The sequence below is a fragment of the Drosophila rhopaloa genome, unplaced genomic scaffold (genome assembly GCF_018152115.1).
Source record: "Drosophila rhopaloa isolate 14029-0021.01 unplaced genomic scaffold, ASM1815211v1 contig_163, whole genome shotgun sequence".
In the NCBI taxonomy this organism is placed as follows: domain Eukaryota; kingdom Metazoa; phylum Arthropoda; class Insecta; order Diptera; family Drosophilidae; genus Drosophila; species Drosophila rhopaloa.
Genome location: NW_025335043.1, coordinates 10,748,228 through 10,757,066, shown reverse-complemented (window position 1 = coordinate 10,757,066; position 8,839 = coordinate 10,748,228).

The window sequence follows — 8,839 nt, the reverse complement described above, 5'->3', positions numbered from 1 at the left end:
AGCATTTGATTTTTCTTGGCATCTCTAAGGTGAGTTTTACGGTTACAATGCCTAAGTAAATCGGTTTTTATGACAGCGATTTCCTGTTGCGTGTTTTATAGGATTATCAGGAGGGAGCTTTTTAATTAGGTTTTCTTTTTGGAGTATTTTTAACTTTTTAACTTAGAATGCCGAATACAAATAGTAAATTGTATTTTAAATTTATCTTCTAAATTGGTTTTAAATATTTTTTTAATATGATTTTTATTATTGCTATACATTTTGTTTATTCCACCTATTGTTTTCCCATTATTAACCCACTTGCGATTTCCCAACCCCCGTATAAAAGTTGTCAACTCTCTCCGGGTGACAAATCTCTGACTAGATTGACAGCTACGTTTCCTCTCTCCTTTTCGTTCCTCGTCCTTGTCTTTCTCCTTTTTCCTTCATTCAGCTCTCTTCTCTCCCTTTTCCTGATTGCTCTTCCTCTTTTCGGTGCACATGTGCTGCGTTTCGCATGCCAACCCACCACCACCCCACGCCTCCCGACCCCCTTCTACCCATTTTTTTCAGACGCATCTGTTGTTGTCTGGCATATTTTCAGGTTTTCCATTCACTCTCTCTTTCTCCTTCTTTCTCTCCCTGATTTTTCCAGTGCACCCTGCTGAAATTTCAGCAAGTTCTTTGACTTTCTTCGGTGGTGGTGTTAGGGTATCCGGAGTGCTCTATTTCCCCCTCCTTCCTTTTTTACGGGATAATTTCAATTCCTTCCTGTTTATATGCTCACCTCGCTAATGAGCGCACGTTCCAATCCAATCTCTTCTGAAGACTCTCTTCCGGCCTACCGCTCTATCTTACTCTCCCGGTTTAACCCCTCTCTCGACCGGTTTTCTGGTTTTTATCTGCTAAGGGTCTTGTTAAAAGTAATTCGTAACACGTTGTTACCAGATAACGCCGCCAGCCCACGAGCTCCCTCTCTCTCTGGCGCTCTCTCTCCCCTTCCCCCTCTCTCTTCCACCCTTTCCCGATTCTTCCGAAAACCCCTTTCGATCATTCTTCTGCCCCACTGTTGTTGTTGTTCTTGCCTTGTTAGCGTCATCGGTTGGCTTGCTAAAAGAGCGATAAAAAGGTAGAACACAAAAAAAAACTTCCAGGTTTACTGGGCAGGTTTAAAGGTATTGGGAAACAGTGAGGGAAGGAAGAGGAAAAGAGAAGGGGGGTCGAGAGAGAAAAGAGATGGGTCGAGGGGGACGCAAGATCGCCTGCAATTCCAGGCTCACGTTTTGACTTTTGGCTTTGACTTTGCTCTTATTGTTGTGTTGTTGCCTTTGCTGCGGTTCAATACACCCCGTTCTTTTAGCTGCAGGGTGCCGCTGGAGCTGGAAGATTTCTCCATCCTCTCTCTTTGCCACCCCCCTCTCCCAGACCGATTTTGCTCCTGGCGAGCCGGTTCTTTGCTCTTCCGACCACATGTGGTGCACTGTTGTTGCAAGTATGAGTGATTTTGCCTAGTTAGTTAGGCGGAGCTCCCAGGTATGCCAAAGCAAAAAGAAAATCAACAAGCAGTTATGATAAGCTCCTGTGACCGAAACCTAAATACCCTAGGATGGGGTCTGACTTTTATCAAGCTAGACATGATGTCCTATAAATATGTTTATTATACAATCTACTAAGTTTAATATTTTTATTAAAACAAATACCCTAGTTACTATAGTTAGTTAAAAAGACCATGTTTTTATTTAAAAGTAGTGATTGTTGGAGGGAGTTCTTTTAAAGCAGATTGAACATAATTACAAATACACTTTATTAATATTTATAAAACTAGATTATAAAACTGAATTTTATTAAAATAAATCTTACAAGATACAACACAAATTTCCTTGGCAAAATCACAACACTCCCTGCAAGAGTATCAAAAAATAAAAGTCTGTCCAGGAGGTGCAGAAAAATCTCATGTTTATATGCATTTCGGGAGAAATGGAGGAGGGAGCACCGAAGTCCGATCCACCATCCAACATCGGGCATACGGTACAACAACAACAAGAGAATCGTGCACTTGGGTCGCTAATGAACTTACAATGCATGGCTTGTTCAGATTCGAAAAGAAGAGGAAAATGCAGGATCCCCAGGAGGGGGAGGGAAAGTTATAAATGGCAAAAGGGGAAAAACGGGAGGCACCCACACACCGATGCTGAAAAGCCCGATTAGAGTTATTTGCAAACTGTGAAACATGAACTCGACTCCAGACCCTAACTCCAACTGCAGCCTCAAGTCGGAGGAACCCGATGATTGACCCACGAAGGAGTTTTGCCTGTTCGTGCCTCAATCAGTTTGTCCAATGGGCAGGGCCCAAATGGTTACACTGATCAAAATTATATCTGATTTGGTCGATTGGCTCATATTCTAATTATAACAGATTTTATAAAGCCACCTGTTATTAAGAGATAACAACAATACTGGCACAATAAATTCAGTTTCATTTATTATTTTTTAAACCTTAGAGTAAATTATATTCTCATCTTAAATATTTTGTTTCAGTTGAAATTGTAATCCAAAATAAATCACCAAGCTTAAATGAATTTGAACGAAAAGAAGTTTGCTTACAAAAAGCAATTTAAACTTAAAATCGTAATCCGCAGAGTTATCTGCAGTTACATACCCCATATTTTGATCGGTGTATTCGGCACATCTCTTTACCCCTGTCACGATCATGATCAGTAAAACTAACAAGAGGTGTTGCCTCTGTCGTTGTTTCCTTTTGCGGGCCATGTATCTGTATCTGGCCAGGCATCAGTTCGTCATCGTGATTTTCCTGGGTGGTACCGGGTACTCTCCCCCCAACCCCCATTCCCCGATCTCCCTATATTTTCCCTTTGGCTAAGCCCCCTCCCCCCAATTCTTTTCCTTGTGGCATGCCTTTTGTTTGTACTTTGTCGATCGATCGTCTGCGCTTTTGTTTGTTTCTCAGGGGGAATTTCGCTTTAACTTTAGCTTTAACTAGACAACCAGTGGCGTTGTCGCTGATGTTGTTGTAAAAGTCCATGTTGTTTTTGTGGACCGGACTGCACCCGGCGCTCTGTCAATGGGCATTAAAGACATCCCATAACAGCTCACTTCCCTGGAATCGAATCGCTCCCAGCACTCACAGAGCATCGACATCCCAGTTGGTTTTCGGGTTTTGGGTTGAGCTGAGTTAAGTTTCGCAGTCCACAAGCTGACAAATCAATTTGATACCAAGGACTTAAACAGTTAAGACACCAAGTTACAAATGACTTGGATCAATTTAAAGCTCATAAATCTTGGTGATCAATTGAGAGGTCATTAATCTCACTAAGTTGTAAGATGAATTGATCGAGAAGTGGCATAGCAATGTTCAATTAAAAATACATCAAGGTTGGTTTGGAACTTACAAGAAATTACAAGAAAGAAAAGGACGATTTAAGAGTGGTTTCCTAAATTATTTTTTTAAATATTTTATTTTATTCCACAAGAAGAAAACCAGAAATCACCTGGTTGAAAACCAAAACCCAATCGTTATCTTTCATTGGCCAGGTTGTCTAATTAAATCTAAAGAGGATTTCTTTTTTAAGAATCCCCACATATTATTTTAATCAAGTAAACATATTAATTAACATTGTTAATCTCTCATTAGCGGCTCTATCTGGCAGTAAGTACATAGCACGTTAGTATTGCAGATTAAAGCAAATATCAATGTCATCGCTCGGAAATGAGTTCAATCCTCTGGACTACGAATTCCGATCGTGCCAACGCCAGAGATAAAGAAAAACACAGACGGACGGACAATTAATGCGCCACTACAAATCTCATTTCCCATAAATAAGCACGATTTATGACAGACAGAGGACAGACATATTATGTATTATCATTATCGCAAATGAACGAAAAAACCGATGTGAAAATGATGAAAACAATTGTCAATCAGACGAAATTATCAATATTGAGGAGGGAAAGGTGGCAGCGGGTTTGGCACGCAGGGCAAACAGAAAGCCAACTGCAGCCGGATCATAATAAACCATTAAAGAAAATTAAGATATAACAATTCTGGCCATAAAAAATACACACGAGAATGTGAAAGGGAGAATGGGAGAAACAGACAGAAACGAACAAATAATTCACACCATTCTAAAGCAAATTATGGCATAGTTGGGATAGTATTCCATTCTTCCGATAACCGCACGTCACACCGAAGATAACCCGCATAGATATCGCCCTGGAGTTCCCCGACTTCGTATCGCCCGAAAAAAAACGAGTACAATATTGAAATTTATGACCCAGCTAAATTGACAGGAGGGCTGCCAAGGGTGACTTTATATATATAGAACCTTTGGGTTCCATAAACAGAAAACTAAGTATATGTGACTTCAGCTACCGCATAATTGAGCTTGTAAATTACCGGAATGGTTCGCATATGAAAATATATTCACTTAGCTTTTGCTCTACAAATTACTTGGCCCATATGTTGCCAACTCTGAGAATCGCTTCCAATTCATTAAGCCAAAGTGGGGAAAACCTTAATCGAACACGAAGGAATTTCTCTTTACTTTGAGGGAAATGAAAAAACTTTGCTAAAATAAAAATTCAAAATAGCTGGGAGGGGCGAAAGATTAAAGGGGTCCCCGGATCAACTGAGCGGAACAATTGCAGTGCGGCAAACAATGTGCAGCATGCCAAAGCATCGAAGAGCGACAGAAGCTGGAGACAGGGAACAGGAGTTGGTACACAGAGAGAAAAACTTTGAAATGTCTAAAAAAAAGGGGTAACTTTTGCAAGACTTTATCCTTTAAACAAATATTCGTAGGGCTAGTTAGGAATATAATTAGTTCGATACATAAACTATTTACAATCTTAGAAAAAAACAAAATTAAGAAACCTAAATCTAAGAAACTTTTGATTTTAAAACCATAAAGACGAGAAAGTCTTTCGATTATGTGAAATGAAACTGTTCTGAACCAATATAATTTAAATAAATGTTTATAATTTATAACATTGATTTTAGGCTTAGCATTTCCGCTCAGTGTGGAGAGAGCAACGGAAGACAAATCGAGCGACAACTGCTTTTTGGGTTGGTTCATTGCTTTGGCTGTTGCTCCACTAAACAAAAGTTGAAAGCCAGAAACTTTGGCCAAAACCAAAACTAGTGACAAATCGGGGCGGCAGAAGGAGTTTAGTGGGGGGGAATGTAGTGGGCGAGGTCAGGTCGTGGGGCCAAATGCAGTTGCTGAAATCAGATAGCAACAATAAGAAGCAACCAAAGACTAAACGAACCAAAGTTGGAGCGATGTGCATTCGAAGCCAAAGGAGCTGAATATAGGGAGCAGATATAGGGACAGTTTATCGACACATATCGAGTTATATGACTGTCAAAATCTACACAGAACCCCGGCAAAACAACAAACTTTGACTTTTGCTCTTGCTTTTCCAACATTAACTCTACTTGTTTGCCGCTTCGTAGTTGGCGCTCGCAATTTTCTTTTGACTGCCAAAATATGCGCACAATTTTTGTCATTTGTTCCCCGACTTCTAGTATTTTCTTTTTATGGCAAACTTTTACTACAAAGTTTCCAATTTGCCTGTGCGTTCGTGTATGTGGTTAAGTTTAGCTAGAATACTTCGGAAAAAAGGGGAACACGATTTGATTGCTTGTTCATTGTTTTCGAATGGATTTTTGAATGTTGTCGGGTGCAAATGTGAGTGTGGCGAAATCGATTAAAATCATATTTATGAGGTGCCCAGGGAGGAGAATTCTGAAAGTGCGTCGCGCTGGCTAAAGTTTTCCGACCAGGAAAGTTTCTTTTACGGTTCTTTGAGAGTTCGTAGATATTATGTAAACCGGAAAAACTCTTGCTGAAGTTATTATATGTATATGGACATAAATATAAATACAAATTATTATATTATTAAATTTAAGGGGGAGGAAAACCTTATTCAATCATAATAAAGAAAGCAATCATTGAAAAAGTTATAAATAAAAGTAAACAATAACAATGGATTTTTAATTGAAAAAAAGTTTAGTTTTTTAAGTTTAATTTGTTATTTATAAATTTAATGATGAGAATTTCATAAATTCCAACTCATGGGTTACAACTAATAATTTTCTGAAAACTTCGTTGACTATTTAAATCCACAAAATCTCCAACCGGTTAAGTTAAATTTCAACATTTCCTTTCCATTCAGGTTTAAGGCTCGACTCCATTTTCGGCCAGCTGCCAATTGAAACTTACTTAACACCTCAATGCCCCTAACTGTCAAATAGGCAAACGAAATATGCACATTTGGCCTAAAACACACACAGACAGCCATAAAACATCAGTTAGCCATTAAAAGAAAACCCGAAAATAAACCGAGCGGTTCCGGGGAATTTCGAAAGCGTTTGGGAAACGCAGTTAAAGTCAGACAATGGCTGGTCAAGGTCAAGTAGAACGGAAACCCGAAATCCATGCCAAAGGGTTAACTAGTCAAGTGACCTTTGCGTTACTCTAAAATGAACTTTAGAAAAATAAAATCGAAATACATTTCGCCTTGGCTGCACTTGAGCTCAATTTGAAAAGTGATTGAGTTTGAGTTGTGAGTTGTGAGTTCTGATTCCGATTCGGATTTTCGGTTTCTGGCACAGCACAGCCTTCAATTTATTAACCTCAATATCAATTGTAGCGCATAAATCTCGATAAAAGTAAATACGAGTGCTGCATATTTCACACAAAAATCCAGCAAGAAAAAAAGGCGAAGCAAAGAGAAACGAAACGAATTCATTTGAAACCAAGGATGTAAAAAGGATTGCGCTCAGGCAGTGATTTTCAATTTAAAAAATTGCACGCAAAAGCGCCACAAATCAAAGGAATTGACTTTGCCAGCAGAGGCGGAAAAAAAGGGGGACCTCCCCCCCCAATAAATTTCAATCTAAAAACTTAACTAAAGGCACCGAGAGCAGAGCTTCTGTTTTGAGCTGAGTAAGAAAAAAGCAGAACGTAAGGATATTTCATAAAACCGATTAGTGTAATACTCTTGCAAAGTAAATATAAAAAACAACATAAAAACTATGTTTTAAAAATTATCTTTTATATATAATATAGTTGGTATTCAAATTCAGCAACATATTTTTATTTGTCCAGATATTTTTATAAAAATATTTAGTAAATTGCAATCACAGATTGATTGAAATTTCCAGATCTTCAGAAACTTTTAGGAAGTGATATATAAAGAACAGATTGATCCCCAAAAATGTCTTTTTAGAATCCAATTGAAAGACAAACGGACATACCGGTATAGCTTATCGATAATAAATAAGTTACTGGATAAATTTCTTTAAGTAAGTATAATACCCCCTGAAAGGGCATAGAAACGGAACTGCTCTGTAAAGTAGTGAACTGAAAAATGCAAAGCGAGTGAAGCTGCCACGCCCCCTAAACCAATACACGCCACAATAAATCTCAATTGAAAATGCTTTTTACAGCGGCCAGTGAACGAGAGGGGTATATTGGGGATGAAAGAGAGGGCTTGATTCACTCTTGAAGCTTCGAAAGAAATCAATGGAACGAACGTTTGAGTGGCGCCCCCTGTCGCTTTTTGCTCTCTACGCTTTGAGCCATCGAAGGGAATTTATAATTAATAAATGCCCCCAAGTGAGGCAGTGAGAACAAGTGCTGATTAGTGCAATGACAAAGCAATCAAAACACTTTAGCAAACGTGGCAATTAAAATTCACAAAAGCCCAAAGAGACCGGCAACTCCCCACCCGCCACTGTAGTTCTGGCGCCCTCTGTTGACCGCAAACGGCAACGACTGTTTGATTGCTGCCAAAGGGAAATCAAACAGGAATCGGTGGGTGTATATCGCCTATATACATACGTGTGTGTGAAGCAATCACACCAAATAAATCATTCAATGCATTTGCCATTTTGAAGCTGCCGAGGGAGACGGCCATATGCAAAGAGAAAGAGACGGATGGATGGGACGAGAAAGAGAGGAAGCGAGTTCCGGAGGAGTTGCGAATTATTCATGGGACTCTGCGGTTAAAGGGAAGTGGACCTCCGGCCTGGCCTTCAGGATTCAGGACTCAGCTTATCTGTCATCAACCGCACAGTTTAGTGGCAAAGGAAATTACTTTGGATCTCCGACTCCGACAAAATGGCCGACGGAAGTTGGTCGAGCTGAATGGATTTGGCCATCGTTACCCCGGTGGACTGATGGATGAGCAGATGGATGGATAGGTGCCTGGATGAATCAATGGGGTTAATGTGGCACAGCAAATGGAAGGTGTTCAGTAAAGTGTAAAGAAATTTACTGAATTGTTCCCAAGAGAATAGACAACCGTACCCATATAATATATTGTAAATAAATTATATTCTTTAGAAAAAAATACGGCAGTGTTTCATATTTTAATATCTATAAACAATTTCTTGAAAAGGAAAATTTTCCAAGGAAGAAAAATATTTAACCTTAAGCAACAAGTGGGTTATTAACCAAAAATTGCTTCAAGCAAAACTCAAAATCGGCAAAGAAATGGTTTTTACAATCAAAAACATTAAATAGTTTGCTTATTTCACTTCAATAAATCCGAGTAAGGGGAATATAAAAAATAATCTTGCCCATCAGTCTTTTTGATAAATTTGTTTCCATAGTTTTATTAATTATTCCCTAGCGACAAAGTCTATACCATTTCTCTCAAACGTCCAAAACCAAATCCCTGAAAACTCAATTTAAATGCGTATTCACCAATGTAATTAGGTGAAATTTGTTTTGGTTTATTATTTGGGCAGCCAGTGCTAATAATGAGGCTTGAAATTGCCCAAAAAGGAATAATGGATGGGGAATTGAGCGTTTTAAGACGCAGTGACGAATCA